At 44.0% G+C, this 25,091-nt stretch overlaps 1 protein-coding gene across 6 annotated transcripts in view; it reads right to left on the bottom strand.

Moving 5' to 3' along the window:
* Positions 1 to 25,091, bottom strand: part of LOC140454652 (leucine-rich repeat and fibronectin type III domain-containing protein 1-like protein) — a 261,787-nt gene that overhangs the window by 217,936 nt on the left and 18,760 nt on the right. For 5 of the 6 annotated variants that reach the window (XR_011952735.1, XR_011952736.1, XR_011952737.1 and 2 more), the window contains one exon: positions 9,445 to 9,607. The exons of the other annotated variant lie outside the window; for it this stretch is intronic. The gene's annotated coding sequence lies outside the window, so the exon portion shown is untranslated. The remainder of the gene's footprint in view (positions 1 to 9,444; positions 9,608 to 25,091) is intronic. 6 annotated transcript variants of the gene reach the window in all.

Below are 25,091 nucleotides of genomic sequence, written 5' to 3' on the forward strand. Positions count from 1 at the left end.
CTCTGTAAAGTGAAGTTCTAAATGGTGCTCGGTATCATCAGTGTGTCCTAACCGCTGGCAATGGCATACATTGACCATTAGCTCTTTGCTTATGCAATGTTTGGTCCACTGATAAACCCAAAATGTTGTTAGTACTTTAATATGTTATTTATCAGGATTTGCACATTTGTGGAATGAAATATCTTAACCCATTGTCCCTCTGCTTCTTCTCACCAGTCCTACCTCTCAAGTGAATTTCTGTCTCCTATTTTTCTGTTTTTGCCTCTCGCAATTGTAGGCAGTAATAGGCAATTAACAGCTTGTTGCTTGTTCTATTAGCTTGTCTCTTTCTCCCGAGACAATCTGCTGTTCTTAGTGCTTGCTGAACCTAACTTTATGTTGTCAGCAAAATTGAAGACAGTGCACAAGTCCAATTCTGTCTCCTAATAAGAGGAAGGGTGAATGTGGTAGTGTTCCCCGGGGCACATCACTGTTACTCTTCTCCAATTGCAGGAATACACTCGTTGGTCTGACCTCTTTGTATCCATCCATCAAGCCATGTCTGAAAAATCACATTTACCACATCTGCTGCACTAGCTTCATCTAATCACTGCTTCAAAACTCTCAATTAGATTGGTCAACATAGCTTGTTGTGACAAATTCCTACTGTCCTTGATTTTTCACTTCTAAATTGTCAAAAAATTGACCTTGAATTGTAGATTGTAACAACTTTCCTCTGTAGCTGTTCAGTCTATGCCCTCAGAGATAAGGTGTCTTATACATTTACAAGTTAATGTTTCACCAAAGAGCCTTGCAATTCAGAGATTGATGCGAAGGATACCTGGAATGAGTGGGTTGTCTTATGAGGAATAGTTAGATAGGTAATGCTTAGACTCTGGGGTTAGAGTAAGAGGTGACTTGGTTGAAGCATGTATTATCCTGACAAGGAAGATTTGAAGACGATGTGTCTTCAGATAGAATCTAGTGCAAAGGATCACTTGACCAAAGTCAGGGGTCACCTATTTAATATCCAAGATTAGGTTAAAAACAAGTCTGAGTTTGGGACTCTCTTTCTGAAAAGATGTTGGAAGCAGAGTCCATAAGACAAAAGAGCAGAATGAGGCCATTCAGCCCAAAGTCAGCTCCACCATTCAGTCATGGATGCTATGTTTCTCAACTCCATTCTCCCACCTTCTCCCAGTAACCTGTGATGTAACCTTTTACTAACCTAGAACCCATCTATCTCTGCCTTAAGTATCCTCAATGATTTGGCCTCACAGCCTTCTGCAGCAATGAATTCCACAGATTCACCACCATCTGGCTGAAGGAATTCCTACTCATCTCAGTTTGAAAGGATCACCCCTTCACTCTGAGACTGTGTCCTCGGGACTAATGGAAACATCTTCTCCATGTCCACTCTATCCAGGCCTCTCAGTATTCTGTAAGTTTCAATCAGATCACCCCCATCCCCCCATCCTCCTAACCTCCATCGAGTACAGACCCAGAGACTCAAACACTCTTCACTTGACAAGCTTTTCATCCGTAGGATCATTCTTATAAACCCACTCAGGGCCCCCTCCAAAGCCAGCACATCCTTCCTTAGAAACAGGGCCCAAAACTGCACACAATATTCCAAATGCAGTCGGACCAGAGACTTATATAGCTTCAGCTCTTGCATTCTAGTCCTCTCAAAATGAATGCTAACATTGCATTGTCTTCCTAACTGCCAATTGAATCTACAGAACCCTGAGCTAGGGTTCTCAAGTCTCTTTGTGATTCAGATTTCTGAAACCTGTCCCCAGTGGAAAAAAAGCCTACAACTCTAATCTTCCTACTAAAGTGCATAACCTCACACTTTCCCACGCCTCCCCACTTCCTCAATACAACCTGTCCTTCCACTTACCTTTATGTAATTTGCAAACTTAGCAACAATGCCACAGGCTTCTTCATCCAGATCATAACGTATAACATAAATAGTTGTGGTCCCAACACTGACCCCTGTGGAACTCCACTTGTCACCAACTGCCATCCTGAACATTACCTCTTTATCCCCACTTTCTGTCTTCTGCCAGTCAGCCAATCCCTTATCCATACCAGTACCTTGACTTTAACACCATGGGCTGTTAGCTTATTTAGCATTGTGAAAATTGATGCAAAGTACCTATTTAGTTCATCCACTGTTTCTTTGTTCCCATTACTACTTCTCCAACCTCATTTTCCAGTGATTCAGTATCCACTCTTGCCTTTCTCTTACCTTTTTATATGTCTAAAAAAACTCTTGCAATCTTCTTTTATATTATTAACTAGTTCATATTTCATCTTCTCTCTGCATATTGCTTTTGTTTTCAGTTATCCTCTGTTGGTTTTTAAAGGTTTCCCAATCCTCTAATTTCCTATGAATCTAGATAACAAGGATGTCTACGTCAGGCTCCTAGTTATTGACTTTAGCTCCACCTTCAACACCATAATTCCAAACAAACACATTTCTAAACTCCAAGATCCACTCTCCACTGTCCTCGACTTTCTGGCTCACGGACCATAATCAGTCAGGATAAGTAACAACACCTCCTCCATGATAATCCTCAATGTAAGTGCCCCACAAGGCTGCATACTCAGCCGCCTACTATAGTCCTTATACACTCACGATTGTGTGGCTGAATTCCACTACAGCTCTGTTTACAAGTTCGCTGACGACACAACGTTCATAAATCGGATTTCAAACAACGTTGAGACGTAATATAGGAATGAGGTACTGTGATCAGCGGCATGGTATAAGACAACAATCTCTCCATCAAAGTCAACAAAACGAAGGAGCTGGTCATTGACTTCAGGAAGTGGAGTCAGGAAGCCAATGGGCTGAGGAGTTTAATTTAAATAAATGCGAGGTGCTGCATTTTGGGAAAGCAAATTTTAGCAGGACTTATACACCTAATGGTAAGGGCCTAGGGAGTGTTGCTGAGCAAAGAGACCTTGGAGCGCAGGTTCATAGCTCCTTGAAATAGAGTAGCAAGGAGATAGGATAGTGAATGTTGCACCAACCTATGAAAATAATCTCATGCCCATCTAACCTACACCATTCCATTGTTATCCATATGTATGTCCAATGCCCGTTTAAATGCCCTTAATGACGAATCTACTACTGTTGCAGGCAGGCCATTCCACGTCCCTACTACTCTGAGTGAAGAAACTATCCCTGATATCTGTCCTAAATCTATCACCCTTCAATTTAAAGCTATGTCCCGTCATGTTAGTCATATCTTGTTTTATTCCTTGTTTCTATTTATAAAATGTTATTTGAAAGAAATTGGCCAAAGTGACTGAGTTCAATACCTCTCTATAGAATGTACCTCATTATATGCTAAATTGGTTTGATATTATTTGATTTCATCTGCCTGTTCTACTTTATGGAAAAATTGGTCTTGCTTCCCTCTTTACCCAATTAGATGATCAGTGTTCATATTACCCTCATCTCCACCTTCCCACCAATTCCACTAGCCAGCATTCTCTGAAACAACTTTAACTATCACTCCCAACACCCGTGTAATACTGTTCCTTCAGTGGAATGGATACAACTACATCTTACAGTCATTGAGATGTACAGCATGGAAATAGACCCTTCGGTCCAACCCGTCCATGCTGACCAGATATCCCAACCTAACCTAGCCCCATTTGCCAGCACTTGGCCCATATTCGTCTAAACCCTTCCTATTCATATACCCATCCAGATGCCTTTTAAATGTTGCAATTGTACCAGCCTCCACCATTTTGTTTGGCAGCTCATTCCATGCACACACCACCCTCTGTGAAAAAGTTGCCCCTTAGGTCCCTTTTATATCATTCCCCTCTCGGCCTAAACCTATGCCTTTTAGTTCTGGACTCCCCCACCCCAGGGATAAGACTTTGTCTATTTATCCTATCCATGCCCCCTCATGATTTTATAAACCTCTATAAGGTCACCCTTCAGCCTCCAATGCTCCAGGGAAAACAGCCCCAGCCCGTTCAGCCTCTCCCTATAGGTCAAATCCACCAACCCTGGTAACATCCTTGTAAATCTTTTCTGAACCCTTTCAAGTTTCACATCAGGAAGGAGACCAGAATTGTACGCAATATTTCAAAAGAGGCCTAACCAATGTCCTGTACAGCCACAACATGACCTTCCAACTCCTATACTCAATACTCTGACCAATAAAGGAAAGCATACCACACACCTTCTTCACTATCCTACCTACCTGCAGCTCCACTTTCAAGGAGCTATGAACCTACACTTCAAGGTCTCTTTGTTCAGTAACACTCCCTAGGACCTTACCATTAAGTGTATAAGTCCTGCTAAGATTAGCTTTCCAAAAATGCAGCACCTCACATTTATCTGAATCAAACTCCATCTGCCACTCCATTGGTCCATCTGATCAAGATCCCGTTGTAATTTGAGGTAACTCTCTTCGCTGTCCACTACACTTCCAATTTTGGTGTGATCTGCAAACTGACTAGTTATACCTCCAATGTTCATACCAAAATCATTTATATAAATGACAAAAAGTAGAGGACCCAGCACCGATCCTTGTGGCACTCCACTGGTCACAGGCCTCCAGTCTGAAAAACAACCCTCCACCACCACCCTCTGTCTTCTATCTTTAAGCCAGTTCTATATCCAAATGGCTAGTTTACTCTTTATTCCTATTGTAAAAACCCTTTGGATTCTCCTTAACTCTATTTGCCAAATCTATCTCATGTCCCCTTTTTGTCCTCCTGATTTCCCTCTTCAGAATACTCCTCCTGCCTTTATACTCTAAGGATTTACTTGATCTATCCTGTCTGTACCTGACATATGCTTCCTTCTTTTTCTTAGCCAACTTCTCAATTTCTTTAGTCATCCAGCATTCTCTACACCTACCAGCCTTTCCTTTCACCCGAACAGGAATATATTGTCTCTGGACTCTTGTTATCTCACTTCTGAAGACTTCCCATTTTCCAGCCATCCTTTACCTGTGAATATCTGCCCCAATCAGCTTTTGAAGGTCCTTGCCTAAGACTGTCAAAATTGGCCTTTCTCCAATTTAGAACTACAACTTTAAGATCTGGTCTATCCTTTTCCATCACTATTTTAAAACGAATAGAATTACGGTCATTGGCCCTAATGTCCTTCCCCACTGACACCTCAGACACCTGCCCTGCCTTATTTCCCAGGAGTAGGTCAAGTTACTGATGTTAGGGGTAGGTTCTTCACTCAGCGAGTCGTAAGTTCATGGAATGCCCTGCCAGTAGCAGTGGTGGACTGTCCCTCTTTATGGGTATTTAAGCGGGCATTGGATAGGTATATGGAGGATAGTGGGCTAGTGTAGGTTAGGTGGGCTTGGATCGGCACAACATCGAGGGCCGAAGGGCCTGTACTGTGCTGTATTCTTCTATGTTCTATGTTCTAAGTTTTGCACCTTCTCTGGTAGGTACATCCACATACTGAATCAGAACGTCTTCTTGTGCACACTTAACAAATTCCTTTCTATCTAAACCTTTAACACTATGGCAGTCCCAATCTACGTTTGGAAAGTTAAAATCCCCTACCATAACCATCCTATTTTTCTTACAGTTAACCAAGATCTCCTTACAAGTTTGTTTCTCAATTTCCCTCTGACTATTGGGAATACAATAGTCTATAATACAATCCCAATAAGGTGATCATCCCTTTCTTATTTCCCAGTTCCATCCAAATAACTTCCCTGGATGTATTTCTGGGAATATCCTCCCTCAGCACAGCTGTAATGCTATCCCTTTTCCAAAATACCCATCCCCCCTCTTCTATTGCCTGCCTTTCTATCCTTCCTGTAGCATTTGTATCCTGGAACATTAAGCTGCCAGTCCTGTCCCTCCCTGAGCCACATTTCTGTAATTGCTATGATATCTCAGTCCCATGTTCCTAACTATGCCCTAAGTTTATCTGCCTTCCCTGTTAGGCCTCTTGTATTGAAATAAATGCAGTTTAATTTATTATTCTGGATTAGTGGTGCTGGAAGAGCACAGCAGTTCAGGCAGCATCGAAGGAGCTTCAAAATCGACGTTTCGGGCAAAAGCCCTTCATCAGGAATAAAGGCAGCCAGCCTGAAGCGTGGAGAGATAAGCTAGAGGAGGGTGGGGGTGGGGAGAAAGTAGCATAGAGTACAATGGGTGAGTGGGGGAGGGGATGAAGGTGATAGGTCAGGGAGGAGAGGGTGGAGTGGATAGGTGGAAAAGGAGATAGGCAGGTAGGACAAGTCCGGACAAGTCAAGGGGACAGTTACTGAGCTGGAAGTTTAGAACTAGGGTGAGGTGGGGGAAGGGGAAATGAGGAAACTGTTGAAGTCCACATTGATGCCCTGGGGTTGAAGTGTTCCGAGGCGGAAGATGAGGTGTTCTTCCTCCAGGCGTCTGGTGGTGAGGGAGCAGCGGTGAAGGAGGCCCAGGACCTCCATGTCCTCGACAGAGTGGGAGGAGGAGTTGAAATGTTGGACCACGGGGCGGTGTGGTTGATTGGTGCGGGTGTCCCGGAGATGTTCCCTAAAGCGCTCTGCTAGGAGGCGCCCAGTCTCCCCAATGTAGAGGAGACCACATCGGGAGTAGCGGATACAATACATGATATTAGTGGATGTGCAAGTAAAACTTTGATGGATGTGGAAGGCTCCTTTAGGGCCTTGGATAGAGGTGAGGGAGGAGGTGTGGGCGCAGGTTTTACAGTTCCTGCGGTGGCAGGGGAAAGTGCCAGGATGGGAGGATGGGTTATAGGGGGGCGTGGACCTAACCAGGTAGTCACGGAGGGAACGGTCTTTGCGGAAGGCGGAAAGGGGTGGGTAGGGAAATATATCCCTGGTGGTGGGGTCTGTTTGGAAGTGGCGGAAATGTCAGCGGATGATTTGGTTTATGCGAAGGTTGGTAGGGTGGAAGGTGAGCACCAGGGGCATTCTGTCCTTGTTACAGAGGGGTGGGGTCTGAGGGCGGAGGTGCGGGATGTAGACGAGATGCATTGGAGGGCATCTTTAACCATGTGGGAAGGGAAATTGCGGTCTCTAAAGAAGGAGGCCATCTGGTGTGTTCTGTGGTGGAACTGGCCCTCCTGGGAGCAGATCCAGTGGAGGCGGAGGAATTGGGAATACGGGATGGCATTTTTGCAGGAGGTAGGGTGGGAAGAGGTGTATTCCAGGTAGCTGTGGGAGTCGGTGAGTTTGTAAAAAATGTCAGTGTCAAGTCGGTCGTCATTAATGGAGATGGAGAGGTCCAGGAAGGGAGGGAGGTGTCAGAAATGGTCCAGGTAAATTTAAGGTCAGGGTGGAATGTGTTGGTGAAGTTGATGAATTGCTCAACCTCCTCGTGGGAGCACGAGGTGGCACCAATGCAGTCATCAATGTAGCGGAGGAAGGGGGCGGGGGAGTGGTGCCGGTGTAATTACGGAAAATCAAGTGTTCTACGTAGCCAACAAAGAGACAGGCATAGCTGGGGCCCATACATGTGCCCATGGCTACCCCTTTGGTTTGGAGGAAGTGGGAGCATTCAAAGGAGAAATTGTTAAGGGTGAGGACCAGTTCGGCCAAACGAATGAGAGTATCGGTGGAAGGGTTCTGTTGGGGATGTCTGGAGAGGAAAAAACGTAGGGCTTGGAGGCCCTGGTCATGGGGGATGGCGGTGTAGAGGGATTGGATATCCATGGTGAAGATGAGGCGTTGGGGGCCGGGGAAACTGAAGTCTTGGAGGAGGTGGAGGGCGTGGGTGGTGTCTCGAACGTATGTGGGGAGTTCCTGGACTTGGGGGATAGGATAGTGTCGAGGCAGGTAGAGATGAGTTCAGTGGGGCAGGAGCATGCTGAGACAATGGGTCGGCCAGGGTGATCAGGCTTGTGGAAGGAGGTAGAACCGGGCAGTGCGGGGTTCCCGGACTATGAGGTTGGAAGCTGTGGGTGGGAGATCTCCTGAGGTGATGAGGTTCTGTATGGTCTGGGAGATGATGGTTTGGTGATGGGGGGTGGGGTCATGGTCGAGGGGGCAGTAGGAAGAGGTGTCCTCGAGTTGATGTTTGGCTTCAGCGGTGTAGAGGTCAGTGCGCCAGACTACCACTGCGCCCCCTTTATCCGCTGGCTTGATGGTGAGGTTGGGATTGGAGCAGAGGGATTGGAGGGCTGCGCGTTGTCAGGCTGAGAGGTTGGAGTGGGGGAGGGAGGTAGACAGTTTGAGGCGGTTAATGTCCCGGCAGCAGTTGGAAATGAAGAGGTCGAGGGCAGGTAATAGGCCAACGTGGGGTGTCCAGGTGGATGTAGTGTGTTGGAGGTGGGCGAAGGGGTCCTCGGAAGGTGGGCGGGAGTCCTGATTGTGAAAGTAAGCTCGGAGGCGGAGGCGACGGAAGAATTGTTCGATGTCACGTCGTGTATTAAATTCATTGATGCGTGGATGGAGGGGGATGAAGGTGAGTCCTTTGCTGAAGACCGATGATTCGTCCTCAGTGAGGGGGAGGTCTGGGGGGATGGGGAAAACTCGGCAGGACTGGGAGCTGGGATCTGGTGTGGGTGTAGAGCTGGGAGTGGGGGCGGAACCTGTAACTGGAGTGAGTGTGATGGTGGGGGGAATGGGGGTGGAGTCATGAGCAGGGGTAGTGTTTCCTCAGAGTTCTGGGGGGTGGGGATAGTGACAGTGGGGTTTGTGGGGGACATGTCAGCAGAATGCAGGTGAGTGACCCGGGGGGGGGCGGGGGGAGGGGGGCAGAAGTGGTGGTGACCACGGCAGTAGGACTGGCGGAAGTCACTGAGCATGTGACATCAGCGATGATGTGAAGGGCAGAAGTGATGTCACGTGTGATGCATGAGGAATTGTGAAGGGTGGAAATGGTTGTGGGAGTGGCCATGATGGGGGTCGAAGTGAGGATATCTTTCCTCACTAGCTCCCTCGATTCCACCCTCCACCTTCCTAGTTTAAATCCTCATGAGCAGCTTGAACAAATCTCTCAGCCAGTGTATTAATCCCCTTCCAATTCAGGTGCAATCCGTCCTTCTTGTACAGGTCACTTCTACCCAAAGGAAATTCCAATGATTCAAAGATGTGAATCTTTCTCTCATACACCAGCTCCTCAGCCATGCATTCATCTGCTTTATCCTCCTATTTCTGCCCTCACTAGCTCGTAGCACCGGAAGTAATCCAGATATTGCTACTCTTGAGGACCTCCTTTTTAAATTCACCATGTCCACAATGACTCTTATTGACTCTCATGTGTGCATCATAGAAAGCATCCTATCTGAATGCATTACAGCTTGTTGTGGCAACTGCCCTTGCCAAGATTGTAAGAAACTATACAGAGTCCTGAACACAGCCCAGTCCTTCCATCCATTGACTCCATCTACACTTCCTGCTGCCTTGGGAATGCAACCTACAACATCAAAGACCCCTCCCATCGCGGTGAAACCCTCTTCCATCCTCTTCCATCGGGCAGCAGTTATAAAAATTTGAAAACACGTACCAATAGATTTAAGAACAGCTTCTTTCCTGCTGTTAGCAGACTTTTGAATGGACTTCTCAATGCTAATGTCGATTCCTCTCTCTGCACCTTCTCTGCGGCTGTAACACTGTATATTCTGCACTCCGTTCTGCTATCCTGATGCACTTTGTAATGTACGATCTGCCTGTATAGCACACAAAACAACATTTTTCACTGTATCTCGGTACATGTGACAACAATAAATCAATCAATCAATTATCTTCACCATACTATATCCTAAAATATTTTCAAGGCAGAGGTAGATAAGTTCTTGATAAGGGGATGTACAAGGTGAAAGATTATTGAGGTTGGCAAGAATGCAGATTTGAGATTACAATCAGATCACACAATCAGAGTAGGCATAAGGAACTGAATGGCTTACTCCTGTTCCTTGGATGATCATATAATTGTATCTATTCTTCCCAGCTCACCCTCAGGTAGTAAGTCATCTCTATTCCCCATTTGTGTTTCTCCTTTTGAATTGAATGTGCTAAGTTGGACTGCAGTTCTATCACATCTGGGTCTAGATAGTCAGGAGGTTTTTCTAAATTTGGGGCATCAGACAATCACATTCCAGCCTTCTGCTGACGTGGACTGAGGATGAATTTGCAGTAGGGACTGAGTCATTGCCATCTGATCAGGAACCCTGCCTTATTTTCATTTATTCCTCTTCACCAGCCACCCCCACTATTTTAGCCCAAGTAGATCTGTATTAGAACCCTGTAACTGCCAATGCAGCTGAGATTAGCTAACCAGGAGTCTCATTTATTTCTGCACTGAGCAATCATAAATTAAGACAAATTGGAATATTTCTGTCTCATCTTACCCGAAACCACTAACCCATAAATCACATCCCTTACCAAGTTAAGTAAGGTCAACCTCAAGCAGTTGATACAACAGAAACTGCTCAGTCCTGAGGCATCCATTAGTGTGAAATCTTTCACAGCAATGATGATTGAAAATTTCAGTCCTTTCATAAATAATATCTCGAGCACGAAATGGGACCAAAAAAAAGATTTAAAATGGTTAAGGGCAATTCAGAATGGAACAACATTTTCTCTTGTTTATTTAAAAAAGCTTCCAATATACCCGGAGCATATAAAATAGTCATATGAGGAAACTGATTGCAGATAAAACTCCTGGGCATAATTTATTGTGTTGCAAAACAGTTTAGAAATTCTTTTACCTGCCACTTCTTCAAATTTCAGAGAGCTTATCTATTTGGAATTAAAATAGTTAGGTGCTTGGTTTTGACTTGCATAATCTCAACGAGCTGAAATGCCTTTTTCTGTGCTGTAGACCTGTATGACTCAACATTAAAAATTCCTTTCATTCCATTCTATAAACCTTTTCTCTGTTTTTCAATGTTTTGTTTTACGAACCTTTCTCTGGCAAACAAAGGCCTATTTATGCATGCTCTGAGGAGGGGTCACCAGAACCGAAACATTAACTCTGATTTCTCTTCACGAATGATGCCAGACCTGCTGAGCTTTTCCAGCAACTTCTGACTTTGTTTCTGATTTACAGCATCTGCAGTTCTTTCCGTTTCCACTGATGCATACAGTCCGTTTTTACTAGTGAGTCAATATTCAACCGACCATCTAACCACCCAATCATCCACAGCCTCTAGTTAGACCTTCCCTGGCCTGAAGATTTACTTGGGATCACAGCTCTCTGTTACCTCAGCATTATTTAGCAATTCTTCGTCCCCGAATCCAACTAATAAGTTTCATAAAGGATTTGCAACAAAAGTTCATCAAGAAATTATCTAATGTCCATAAACACAGTTGAACTCCATTACTCACTCAATCACAGTGATTTCATTGGAAGGTGGGGCTTAATTATCCAAATAGTATTTTCATATGCTGCAATATCTCAAAGCCAAAGGGAATAGTTTCCTCAGTCTTGGAGCTTCTGCATGAGAGTCTTGTGTATATTCAGTCCCTGTTGTGCTTCAGAATTCAATCACAGTTCAACACTGTCCGGGATTGATAGTTTGATTCGTCCTCTATAGAAACTATTTCCTTTGTCTTTGAGATATTGTGGCCTGTGAAAAGACTATTTGGATGATTAAGCCTCACCTTCCATGAAATCACTGTGATTGAGTGAGTAATGGAGCTCAACTGTGTTTATGGACATTAGATAATGTCTTGATGAACTTCTGTTGCAAATCCTTTATGAAACTTAACAGTTTGTTTTAGGGATGAAGAATTACAAATTACCAAATATTAAAGAGCTGTGAACCCAAGTCAATCTTCAGGCCAGGCAAGGTCTAAATAGATGTTGTGGGTGGTTAGAAGGGTAGGTTGTTGGATGAAGATTAATTAGTTCATAGAAAACAGGCAGGAGACATAAATGGGTCTTTGTTTGATTGACAACATGTAATGAGTGAGTTCCTGTAGGGATCTGTGCAAGAGCCTCAACTTTTTATAATTTAAATCAATGACAAAGGTGAGGGGGAAGTGGCTAAATTTGCAGATGATAGGAAAATAGGTTGGAAGGGATGATGTGACGGTGACAAACAAGGATGCAGGAAGTGTATTGATAGGTTGAATGACTGGGGAGAAATCTGGCAGACAGAATATCATGTGGAAAAATGCGAGTTGTTCACTTTGGCAGGAAGATTTTAAAAAAAGGATTATTATTTAAATGGAGTAGGACTGCAGAATTTCGAGGTGTAGAATGAGTTAGGCATTTCACTTCATGAGTTACAAAATGCTATGATGCAGGTACAGCACGTAGTCAAGAAGGCAAACGGGATGCTATGCTTCATTGTGAAGGAATTGGACAGAAAAGTAAAAATCTTGTGCTTCAGTTATACGCAGCATTGCTCAGACCACAACAAATATACTGTGTGCAGTTTGGTCTCCTTTAAGGAACTATATAAACACAATAGTGGCAGTACACAGGTGGTTTACTAGATTAATCCCTGGCAGGAGTGTGTTGTTTGTTTGATGAGGAAAGGTTGGACAGACTGGGCTGGTTGTCAGTGGAGTTTAGAAAGTGAGGGGGTGATATGACTGAATTGTGTCAGCTCCTGAATGGTCTGGACATGGTGGACGGGGCAAGATTGTTTCTTCTTGTCGGTCAGTCCAGAAATAGGAGGAACTGTTTAAAATTAGGGGTCACCCTTTCAAGATAGGGAGGAGGGGATTTTTTTTCTCTCTGAGGTTTGAGAAATCTGGAAATTCTTTACCTCAGAAGGCTGTGGGGGTGAAGTCGTTAAATATGTTTAAAATTGAGTTAGATTGTTGTTAGGCAGAGGGTGTTAAAGGCTGTTGGGGGTAAATAGGAATATGGAAACACAAATAGATCAGCTATGGTCCCAGCGAATGGCAGAACAGAGCTGAGAGGCTGAAAGATGGATTTCTGCTCCTAATTGTTTATTGGTATAAACAGGCAGACGGGAGGAGGGGTGGAAGGGCAAACAGGTAGATGGATGGTTGGTGACTAACTTCCTCACAAATCACTGGATCTGATGTTACAACATCTAAATAATTGAGAGTTAGCAAAACTCACTGATTATTGGCATTGTATCAGGAAAGTTCACCAGAAATGGAGTTAAAGACTCTTTCTACCATTGTGTGAACTCCCAAGGAAACAGGTTGACTGATCCTGGTCAACATCCTATTCTTTCTAAATTTCCTGCCTAAGCCATTGGATCTTGGAGGCTATTTGTACAAGCTTCCCTGGCCTAATCAATGATGTTGCCTTTGCTCAGAAGGAAGCAAATTGTATCTGAATAAAAACAAAAGAATCTTGCCTGTTACAGCAAGGGAATCTATATCTTGGCAAGTTGATAAGTTCCTGCTTAACCTCCAAGAGGCAATTGATCTATTACAAAGAAAGGGTTATGTGAAGAAATCAGACAATAACTGTCTCATCAAATATTGTCACAATCTCAGTCTGGGAATTCTTATGGAACAAAAGGTATTTCATTCTAACTTCAAATAAAGTAAATAGCCTCGCAAGAGGGAATCGCATTTCAATCTAAACTACTTTACATTCCCAACAAATTGGATAAACTGTGCACTTGTCTATGAGAGACAAAAGCATAGCTATTTGTGAATGGGCACATGCAAGAGTTTGCATTATTCAATGAATCTGTTCTACTCGCTGATAGTTTGAAAACCTTGAAAAAACATTTGAGACAAAGCTATTCAGGTTTACACTGAGACCTTCACATTCCTTCAAAGTTTCCGGCTCTTATGGGGACTAGCTTCTCAGGAGGAATCAATTGTGTGGCCGGTGCTTGTGAGGGTGAGTGGGGGAGGTCAGTGGCCAGCAGTGACCCCACAGGTTCAATATGGAGACAGGGAGAGCACGGCTACACCTCCCAGCCTCACCGTAAAGCAAGTGCAAAGATACTTGGACCTGCCTTCGGGGAAACAACAGCTGTTTCCTCAAAGTTGTCTGGTTTTATCGCCATAGGAGAAAGTGGGATAAAGAAAGATGCTGGAGATCAAAGTCGAGAGTATGGTGCTGGAAAAGCACAGCAGATCAGGCAGCATCCAAGGAGCAGGACAATCGACATTTCAGGCATAAGCCCTTCATCAGGAATTAGGGTAGGTTTTATTGCCATGTCTGTTATTGAGGATAATATGTTTCAATCTGTTGTTGGACGTAAAACTCTATTTTAGCCGTGAATCGTGGACATTTATACAGTAACCAGAACCAACATGGTGGACAGTACACTATGACTGCAGAACATAATGTGAGCACACACCTTCCCATATTTACTGTGGAGGTGGCTGTTAAAAAGCCAATGGGGCAATAGTTTCCAAATTGCTGAGTTTTGCAACAGAAAATTGCATAAGTGCTAACTGTATCAGAAATCTGAGATTAAGTCACAATGGGTGAGACGTTGGATTTAAAAGGGTGTGTGTGAGAAATGGTCAAAGTGGAGTTCTTTGAACAATAGGTCAACAACAAATGCCAATTTTGAACTGGTCTCAAGAAGTTCTCCATTCCAAGATTCGAATGGGCTCCAAGTACAGTCCAAAACTCAATCCTGGAAGGATTTACCTCAAAATGGGATTGCACAATGGGGAACTTCAGATCTCATTGGCTGGGTGAACAGTTAAGAAACAGATCAGCAATGGATGGTCTAATTTCACAGTGAGCTAGAAATGGGTGGCTGAATGGCCTCCTTCTGTCATAATGTTCCTAACTATTACTTCCAAAACAGTTTGAAGCAGACACTCTCTATCTAATGTTAAGAGGTGATTGATCACTGGCTAACAGCTACCACTTCAAGCCAATCCCCCCTTGACCCCTACATCACCCTACCTCTTCTGCCCTCAATCTCATACAGTGGGGATAGACAGGAATAAAGGATATTAAATGTAGAAATCACTGACTGCGTGTTGATTCTTATTTTTAGAAGAATTAATCCCATTTTATGGTGATGCAGTTGAGCAGAATATTTCCATAGGCAAGATCAGACAATACCAATTGTTGTAAATATTTACATGGTCGCCCGTTTACTGGTGTTCAAGGTGAAACAGAAACACTGTCAGAATGTTCTGGAGCCAGAACACTCGATCAAATGAAACTTGCCTTTGAATTTACAGCTGTGATCCTGTTCAGTCTGGTCCAACACAGGAAAAGCATCTGATCTCAACTCCCAACTCTGGCCACACTCAATCCAGTTCCTCAAGATTGAAGTGGGCCTATTGAACCACAAGTTTTCACTGAGATTTTGAACTCAATTTAAACAAAGTTATGGGACCCCCATGTTGGAATCAAAGTGAGGGGATCCCATTAGACAAGACCTTTGAGAAGGAACTAGCCACTCAGCCCCTTGAACCTTCCGTGCTATCTGACAAGGTCAGGACCCATCCTCACTGGTAAATTTAATGGGGGTGGCCTCCTGATAGGTTGCCACTGGACCACCTGCTGCTGGTCCAAGGGGGAAGCAGAAAAGCTGAAGTCCCACAGGGAGAGGATGGGGCAAGACAGAGACCCCAGGGGCACTTTGCCATGGGATACCTATGGGGAAGAGAAGATTAAAGTTTCGGGAACTGAGGGTCAGAGATTCTGTGAGATGGGGGGGGGGGGGGGGGACCCTTGTGATGAAGTCTCCCTTCCCTTGTCTAATAGCCCTCTCTTCTCTAAAGCTGCTGTTTCCATCCCACCCCACACCCTCCATCCCAAATATGTTGTTGGTGGGGAGGTTGGGAGGAAAGAAGGGAAGGGTTGTGCTGTCCTGCTGTTGACCAATCACTCATGCCCATATGCCCAAAACAGATGCCGTCTCCCGCTTCCTACCCTCATCCCGGGAACATCTGGATAACAACGATACCTATTTTATTGACTTTAGCTCCAACATCAACACCATCATTCCAACCAAACTCATCTCCAAACTCCGAGACCTAGGACTCTGCTTCCTCCTCTGTAACTGAATCCTTGACTTCCTGACCCACAGATTATAATGGGTAAGGATAGGCGACACCTCCTCCATGATAATCCACAACACTGGTGCCTCACAAAGCTGTGTACTCAGCCCCTACTGTACTCCTTATACACTCATGACCATGTGGCCAAATTCTATCTCAAATTCATTCACAAGTTCGCTGATGTCACACCATTGTAGGTCAGATCTCAAACAATGATGAGACAGAATACAGGAAAGAGATTGAGTGTTTATCAGCATGGTGTAAAGACAATAATCTCTCCATCAAAGTCAGCAAAACAAAACAAAACAGGAAGAAGTGTGAAGGACACACCCCTGTCTATATCAATGATTAGGTGGAGATGGTCGAGAGCTTCAAGCTCCCTGGAGTAATATCACCAACAAACTGTCCCAGTCAATCCACACTATGCTTAAGAAGCACACCAGCACCTTTACTTCCCCAGGAGGCTAAGGAAATTTGGCATGTCCACAAAGATCTGCACCAATTTTTACAAATGCACCATTGTAAGCATCCTATGTTGAAGTATCACAGTTTGGTATGACAACTGCTCAGGATCGTAATAAACTGCAGAGAGTTGTGAACACAGCCCAGTCCATCACACAAACCAGCCTTCCTTCCATTGACTCCACCTACACTTCCTACTGCCTCAGGAAAGCATCCAGCATCATTAAAGACCCCTCCCATCCTGGTTATATGCTCCTTCATCCTCTTCCATCAAGTCGGAGATATAACAGTTTGAAGACACACACAAACAGATTCAAGCACAGTTTCTTCCATATTATTATCAGACTTTTGAATGGACCTCTCAAATGGTAATGTTGATCCCTCTCTCTGCATCTTCTCTGTATTCTACACTCTGTTCTGCCACCCTGCTGCACTTTGTGTGGTACCATTTGCCTATAGAGAACGCAAAACAGCACCTTTTACTGTCTCTCAATACATGTGACAACAATAAACCAAACCCAAACTCAAATCAAATCAAGTGGCCCTCAGTAGGGCCTTAAGTTAGACAAATTAAGAGAATTTCCAGTGTCTGATATCTCCGCTCCCCTCAAAGCTGATGCCCTAGACAAGTTCAAATCCCACCAGGTAAGCTGTGGAATTTCAGTGCAATGAATAAAGCTGGAATATAAATCTAGTCCCCAGTGACAATGGCCACAAAGCTATCATCAAGTGCTGCAGAGTCCCACTTGGTCAATTGAGACCTTTGGGGTTCCTTTTTGAGAAGGAAATCTGCCATCTTTACCTGATCAACGTCACTAACTAGGACATGAAAACCAGGAGAGAACATTAGAAAGTTATACCAGGGCTCAGAAAATGCCAGGATAAGACTAACATAGAGGATAGTAAATGAATAGGTGGAGTCGGATAAGGGACACAGCAATGAAGATGAATCCAGGGTTAGACTGCATGTATGTAAATGGAGTACAGTTAATAAGATTGGGGGCTACAGACACAGACTGTCTTGTAGGATCATGATGTTGGGGCAATAATGGAGCCCTGACTCAAGGAAGGGCAGGACAGGGTGTTAAATATTCCTGGATACAAGGCCTTCAGGAAAGGAAAGAATAAGATTAGGAGTGGTGGCTTCTCTGAGGAAGAGAAGAATTGCTGCACCGGAGAAAGAGAACATTGGAGAGTTCTGACACATAATCAGTTTGGCCAGAGCTGAGGAATAAGAAAGCTGTATCTACATTGTTCAGTATAACAGGTAGATCACTGGCACAGGGTTGGGGGAGGATGTTGAGAAGCAAATCTACAGGGAATTTACAAGGAGAGGTAACCATCATTCAAGTAGCTATAATGGGGGAGATTTAAACACACTACCACTATTCCAGTCAATATACAGGTGTAGGTGCAGCAAGGGACAAGTGTTCAGGATTGTGTTCGGGATAATTTTCAGCAGCACAGTGTCCAGTCCAGCAGGAAAGGAGACACCAGCAAACATGGTTCTTGGGAAGGAGGTGGACCAGGTAGATCAAGTGATAATGGGACAACATTTGGGGAATAGTAATCATTGCATCAGGAGGGTTAGAGGGGATATGAAGAAAATGTTTTCACCTGGAGGCTGATAGAAATCTGGAACTCACTGTGACAAGGGTGGGAGAGGCAGAAACTCTTGTAACTTTGATGGAGTATTTCGATGTGAACTTGTGATGCCAAGGCATACAAGGCCCTGGGCCAAGTGCTACCAAATGGAATTAGAATAGTTGAGAAGCTATTCTTGACTAGCACAGGCTCAAAGAGGCAGAGGGCCTTTTCTCTGTGCTGTAGACTTATTTGACTCTATGACTCCATAGACTCAAAGATGTAGGATGATGGTGATGGAAAATGGGATTTCAATCTCTCCTGGATTCAAAGGTAGTGCCAGAGGTTTGGAGAATTGGGAATATTATACTATTCAAAAACTTGAGAAGTTTGGCTCAGTCATTACGGAGCAGTTGTTTTAACGCTTAGGTGGGAAAACTTCCTGAAACTATTATTCAGGATAGAATTAAAAGTCACGTGGAAAACTGTGAACTGGTTTAGAAGATCAGCATAGATGTATTAGGGAAATCATGTCTAACTGAAACATTGGTGTGGTGACAATTAAACAACTCACTGGAATAGGAGGACTCTCCACAAATGTCCCCATCCTCGATGGTAGGGGAACCTAGCAAGGATATGGATGAAGCTTTTGCAGCAGTCTTCAACCAAAAATGCCAAGTAGATGATCCATCTTGGCCTCTTACAGTGGTCCCCAGCATCACAGACACCAGTCCTCAGCCAATTCAATTCACACCACAAGGTATCATGAAACACTGGATATTACAAGGGGCTCCAGGCCCTGACAGCATTCCAGTAATGGTACTGCAGAAAATAAAAAATGCTGGAGATCACAGTGGATCAGGCAGTATCCATGGAGAGAAAGCAAGCTAACATTTCGAGTTGACTCGAAACATGACTCAAAACATTAGCTTGCTCCCTCTCTATGGATACTGCCTGACCCGCTGTGATCTCCAGCAATTTTTTTGTTTTTGGTACAGATTCCAGCATCTGCAGTAATTTACTCCAAAACATCACTGAAGGCTTATGCTCCAGAACTTGCTGTTCCCCTAGCTAAGCTCTTCCAGAACAACACTGTGACAATGTGGAAGTTTGCCCAGGTATGTCCTGAACACAAAAGCAAGACAAATCCAACCTGACCAATTTACCACCCTATCAGTCTACTTTCAATCATCAGTAAAGTGATGGCAGGGGTCAGTAACAGAGCTATCAAGCAGCACCTGCTCAGCAACAACCTGCTCAGTGACACCCAGTTTGGGTTCCACCAGGGCCACTCAGCTCTGGATCTCATTACAACCTTGGTTCAAACATGGACAAAAGAGCCGAATTCTAAAGGTGAGGGGAAAGTGACAGTCCTTGACATCAATGAGCGCTAGAAAAACTGGAATCATTGGGTATCAGGTGCAAACTCTCTGTTGTTCAGAATGGTAACTGGCACATAGGAAGATGGTTGGAGGTCGGTCATCTCAGCTCCAGGACATTTCTGCAGGAGTTCCTCAGGGTAGTTTCTGAGGCCCAACCACACTGATGTGCCTCATCAATGGCTTCCATCCATCATAAGGTCAAAAGTGGGAATATTTATTGATAATTGCACAATGTTCAGCACCATTTGCAACTCTTCAGATACTGAAGCAGTCCATGTTCAAATGTGACAAGATCTGGATAATATCTAGGCTTGGCTAATAAGTGGTAAGTAACATTTGCCATAAGAAACAATCTAACCATTGCCTTTTGACATTCAGTAGTGTTACCAACACTGAATCCCCCAATATCAACATCATGGGGGTTACTATTAATGAGAAACTCAACTGGACTCACCACACAAACACAAAGATCCACAAGACCAGGTCAGTAGCTGGGAATCCTGCATCGAGTGATTCACCTCCTGACTCCCCAAAGCTTGTCCACATCTATCAGGCACAAGTCAGGAGTGTGGTTGAATGCTCCCCACTTGGCCTGGATGGGTACAGCCCAAACAACAGCCCTCGTTCAACTGGCACAAGATCCACAAGCATCCACTCCCTCCACCCCCGACGCTCAGTAGAAGCAGCGTGTACCATCTACAAGATGGACTGCAGAAATTCACTAAATATGCTCAAATAGTATCTTACAAACCCACAATCAAAAACAGAAATTGCTGGAAAAGCTCAGCAGGTCAGGCAGCATCTGTGGAGTGAAATCAGAGTTAACATTTCAGGTCCAGTGGCCCTCCCTCAGAACACTAACCCTTATCCTTCCAAACCCATGATCACTTCCTTCTAGAAGGACAAAGGCAGCAAACACTTGGGTACATCCACTCTCTACAAGTTCCCCTCCAAGCTACTCACCATCCTGACTTGGTAATATATTGTCAATCCCTGAGTGTCACTGGGTCAAAATTCTGGAATTTCTTCCTGTAAGAGCATTGTGGGTCAACCTGCAGCAGGTGGACTGTAACAGTTCAAAAAGGCAGTTCGCCATCATCTTCTCAAGGGTAAGATGGGACGGGCAAAAAAACCTGTCCAGCAGCGATGTCCATGTACGAGTGAATAATGGAAGAGTGTTGATGAGGGTAATGTTGTTGATGTAGTACATTTACTTCTAGAAGATGGTCAGTGCACTATTGCACAACAGAAAGTGAAGATCTCAGAATAGAAAGGACCCTAGCAACATGATTACAAAATAAGCTGTGAGACAGTGTAAACATTAATGGATATTTGTTCAGAATGGATGAAGGTTTGTAGTGAAGATCCCAGGGGTTGGCATTGAGATCCTTGCTGCTCCTGAAAGATGTTAATGATCTCCATCTTGCTGTGCAGGGGAAGTTTGTAGATCATACAAAATGTGGGACATTCATAAACTGTCAAGAGGATGGTATACAACTTCAAAAGAATATTGACAAGTTGGTGGATATATGGCAAATGTAGCTTAATGCAGCGAGGTGTGAGGTGATGTACTTTGGTACAAAGAGCATGTAGATACAGTATAAAGTAAAATATATTATTCTTAAGGGGGTGGAGAAGCAGAGAGACTGGTGGCAGACAAGTGGAGAGAGTTGTTAATAAAGCAAACAGTATTCTAGGCTTCATTAATTGGGGGATAGAGTACAGAACCAGGGAGATAGAACATAGAGCATAGAACATAGAAAAGTACAGCACAGAACAGACTCTTTGGCCCACGATGTTGTGCCAAGATTTAATCCTAATGTAAAATATAGTAACTTAACCTACCCACCCCTCAACTCACTGCTCTCCAAGTGCATGTCCAGCAGTCACTTAAATGTCCTCAATGACTCTGCCTCCACCGCCTCAGCTGGCAACGCATTCCATATATTCACAACTCTCTGCGTAAAGAACCTACCTCTGACATCTCCTTTATACCGTCCTCCTAATATCTTCAAACTATGACTTCTCGTACCAGTCAATCCTGCTCTGGAGAAAAGTCTCTGGCTATTGACTCTATCTATTCCTCTCATTATTTTGTATACCTCTATCAGATCTCCTCTCTTCCTCCTTCTCTCCAGTGAGAAAATTCCGAGCTTATTCAACCTTTCTTCCTAAGGCAAGCCCTCCAGTCCAGGCAGCATCCTGGTAAACCTTTTTTGCACTGTCTCCAAAGCCTCTGTATCTTTCCTATAATAGGGCGTCCAGAACTGGACACAAAATTCCAAGTGTGGCCTCACCAGAGACTTGTAGAGTTGCAGCAAAACCTCACGGCTTTTAAACTCTATCCCCCTGTTGATGAATACCAAAGATGATGATGAATTTTCTCAGGCACTGGTTATACCCCAACTGGAGTGTTGTGTTAGTTCTGGGAGCCACACTTTAGGAAGAATGTGAATGCATTGGAGAGGATGCAGCAAGAGGTCTATAAGGATAGTCACAGATGAGACACTTGAGTTCTGAGGCAAGTTTGGAGAGTTTGGGACTGTTTTACTTAGAGGGGAGAAGGTTGGGAAGAGGTTTGAAAAATATTTGAAATTATGAGGCCTCTGGATCCACTGCATCCACTTGTAAAGTGATTGAGAACCAGATCAGATATATGTCAAAAGAAAATGAAAGGCCAGAGGAAGACTTGAGGACCGTTAGGTATTTTGTATTGGATTCAGAGCTCAGGAGGCAGGTTCAATTGAGGCATTCAAGAGAACATTAGATGATTCTTCAAATGGGGACAATGTGTAGAATTACAGGGTAAAGACAGGAAATGAGCACTAATTTGAAATGATGATGATGCTGCTCCTTTAACAAGGTTATGTTGTCCTTGGTTTTGTTTAGAGGGTCATAGAGGAAGAGGTTCTGGGGTGATCTACTTGAAGGAACTTTTAAGTGTATTTTAAGAACACTTGTAGAAAATTCTCCCAGCTCAGGCTTTGGTTTGTTTTTAGCGAGCTATTTTTTTGCAACTACTGGTCAGGTTTTAGCTGGAAACCCAGAGAAGCTGCTGGACCCAAAGACACAACTCCCTGCTGATCCTCTCTCTCTCTCTCCAATCTGTCCTGTAAGAGTCTGTGTTCAAATCTACCTTTTTGCCAAGGTATTTGGAACAGCTCTTTGTTAATTTGCATTTTCGTGCCAGTTGGGTTTTCAAGTAGTTATGTTATTCTAAATTTGGCTTTCTTTTAATCATGTACAAATGAATTCTGTTTCATTTGATACTGAGTGGTTGGGCCAGCTGCAGCCCTCCTGGAATATCCACTTTACACCTGCTTAAAACAACGAGAAAAGTTCGGGTCTAGGTTACCTTCTTGAAATGTTTTGAGAGGGTCTGGCCTGGTCCATAGCAAAATGCTCAGAAAGCCAGTGCAAACATGATAGGCTGAATGGCCTCAGTTTGTATTGTAACATACGTGATTCAGTCTGGTCAACATGGGAGTCCAGATCCATTGTTTATTTTTTCACTGCCCTCCGAAATGGGCAGGCCAACCACTTGATTCGATGACAGTCAGGGAAGGGCAGTAGATGCTGACATTTCCAGTGATGCCCATATCCCTGTGAAAAGGTTAAGAAGAAAGAAGACAGTGCACAGCAACTGTTCGCTTCCTCAGAGGGATCCACCAGCTGAACAGCTCCCCTGGTGGTGAGATTGAGATGGGTGCTGTCTTTATTCCATTGTCATTGATTGACATCCCCTCACACTCCCCAGACTCCGACCCAGGGACAGGAACTTACAGCTGACAATGTATTTCCTGCACAAAAGCCTGATCTGGTCAACTGAATCATGCCAGAGTGAGGAACATGCTTTGTGGGAAGGATATAAATTCTGCATCTCATCATGTTGTTCCTGTACTGGAATCATTTGATACAGGAACTATAAGCCAGAAATCAGAAAGTGCTCTCTTCCCATCAATGAATCTTAATCCTTCATTAGCAGAAGGAACTAAGAGAGACAAAAGTAAAATACTGCAGATACTGGAGATCTGAAAGTGCTGGAGAAACATAGCAGGTCTGGCAGCCTCTGTGTAGAGAGAAACAGTTCATGTTTTGAGTCTGACATAACTCTTCTTCAGAGCTGAAGGGGCCTGGATAATCATGGTGTTTGTGCTGTAGACAGAGGTGGAACAGATAGTGAGCATGCCCAGAGAAAGACTGGCGAACAGTCCAGATATTTCAATCAACCTGCTCAAACATGTCCTCTGCAGCAGGTGGGATTTGAACCCAGATCTACCAGCTCAGAGGTAATAACACTACCATGGAACCACAACAAACCTTACATTGACACTGTAGAGGAGAGATCAAGGTGCAAAAAAAGTGCTAAGGTATAAACAGTCGAAAATAGGTCAGTCATACTGAAAACAAACACACACAAACAAGGTGTAGGGAGGGGAGGAATGAGCTGAATCAAAATGGAGTATTCATGCAGAGAAGTTGTTGAACTCAATGTCCTGCAGAATGGAGAGTTCCAAGCAGAATTCAAGGAACTGTTCCTCCAGTTTGCTTTAGACTTTGTTGGAGGCCCAGGGCAAAAATATTAGCATGAGACCAGGGTGGTTTATTAAAAAAACAGATGAAGGCTGGTGTTGTTCTGTGGACAATGTGGAGGTGTTCCACAACACAGTCCCCCATAGCTGTCTGTGTTCGGTCTCACCAGTGTAAAGGAGACTATGTTGTGAGACTGAACAATCACAAGTGAAAAGCTGCTTCACTTGGAAGGAAAGTTTAAAGCTTTGGTCAGTGAAGAAGGAGGAAGTAAAGAGGCAAGTGTCACTCCTCCTGTGATTGCATGGAGAAGTGTTATTGGGGGAGTTGGTTGTGGGTAGTAGGTGTTAGTGAGGAGGTGGAGGTAGGAGTGATGGAGGAGTTGTCCAAGAGGGAATAAGAAGATAAGAACTAAGAGCAGGAGGGGGCAGTCTGGCCCTTTAAGCCTGCTCCACCATTCAATAAGATTAGGGCTGGCTCGGCTGCACTTACTCACCCTCTCACCATATCCCTTCATTCCTTTATTGTTCAAAATAAAATCTACCTTAGCTTTAAAAACGTTAACTAAAGTAGTGTCAACTACTTCACTGGGCAGGGAACTCCATTGAGTCACAACCCTTAAGGTGAAAACTTTCCTTCTCAATTCAGTCCTAAATCTATTCCCTCTAATCTTGAGGCTATGTCCTCTTGTCCTAGTTTCATCTGCCAGTGGAAACATCCTCTCTACTTCTATCTTATCTATTCCCTTCATAATTTTATATGCTTTTATAAGATCCCCCCCTTATTCCTCTGAATTCCAATGAATATAATCCCAGTCTATGCAGTCTCTCCTCATAAGCCAACCCCCTCAACTCTGGAATCAATCTAGTGAACCTCCTCTGCACCCCCTCCAGTGCCAGTACATCCTCTCTCAAGTAAGGAGACCAAAACTCCACAGAGTACTCCAGGTGTGGCCTCACCAACATAACCTCTCTGCTTTTAAACTCCATCCCTTTTGCAATGAAGGACAAAATTCCATTTGCCTGCCCAATTACTTGTTATACTTACAGACCAACCTTCTGTGATTCATGCATAAGGACACCCAGGTCCCTCTGCACAGCAGCATGCTGCAACTTTTTACCATTCAAGTAATAATCCTTTTTACTGTTACTCCTACCATAATGGTCCCTACAGATATGGTGACCATGAAGGACAGGGAGGTCCTGTTCGAAACTGCTGAAAATGATCCTTTGAAGGCAGACATTGCAGAGATTAGTTGGGTGGAAAGTCAGGG

Source organism: Chiloscyllium punctatum, chromosome 29 (genome assembly GCF_047496795.1).
Source record: "Chiloscyllium punctatum isolate Juve2018m chromosome 29, sChiPun1.3, whole genome shotgun sequence".
NCBI classification, from domain to species: domain Eukaryota; kingdom Metazoa; phylum Chordata; class Chondrichthyes; order Orectolobiformes; family Hemiscylliidae; genus Chiloscyllium; species Chiloscyllium punctatum.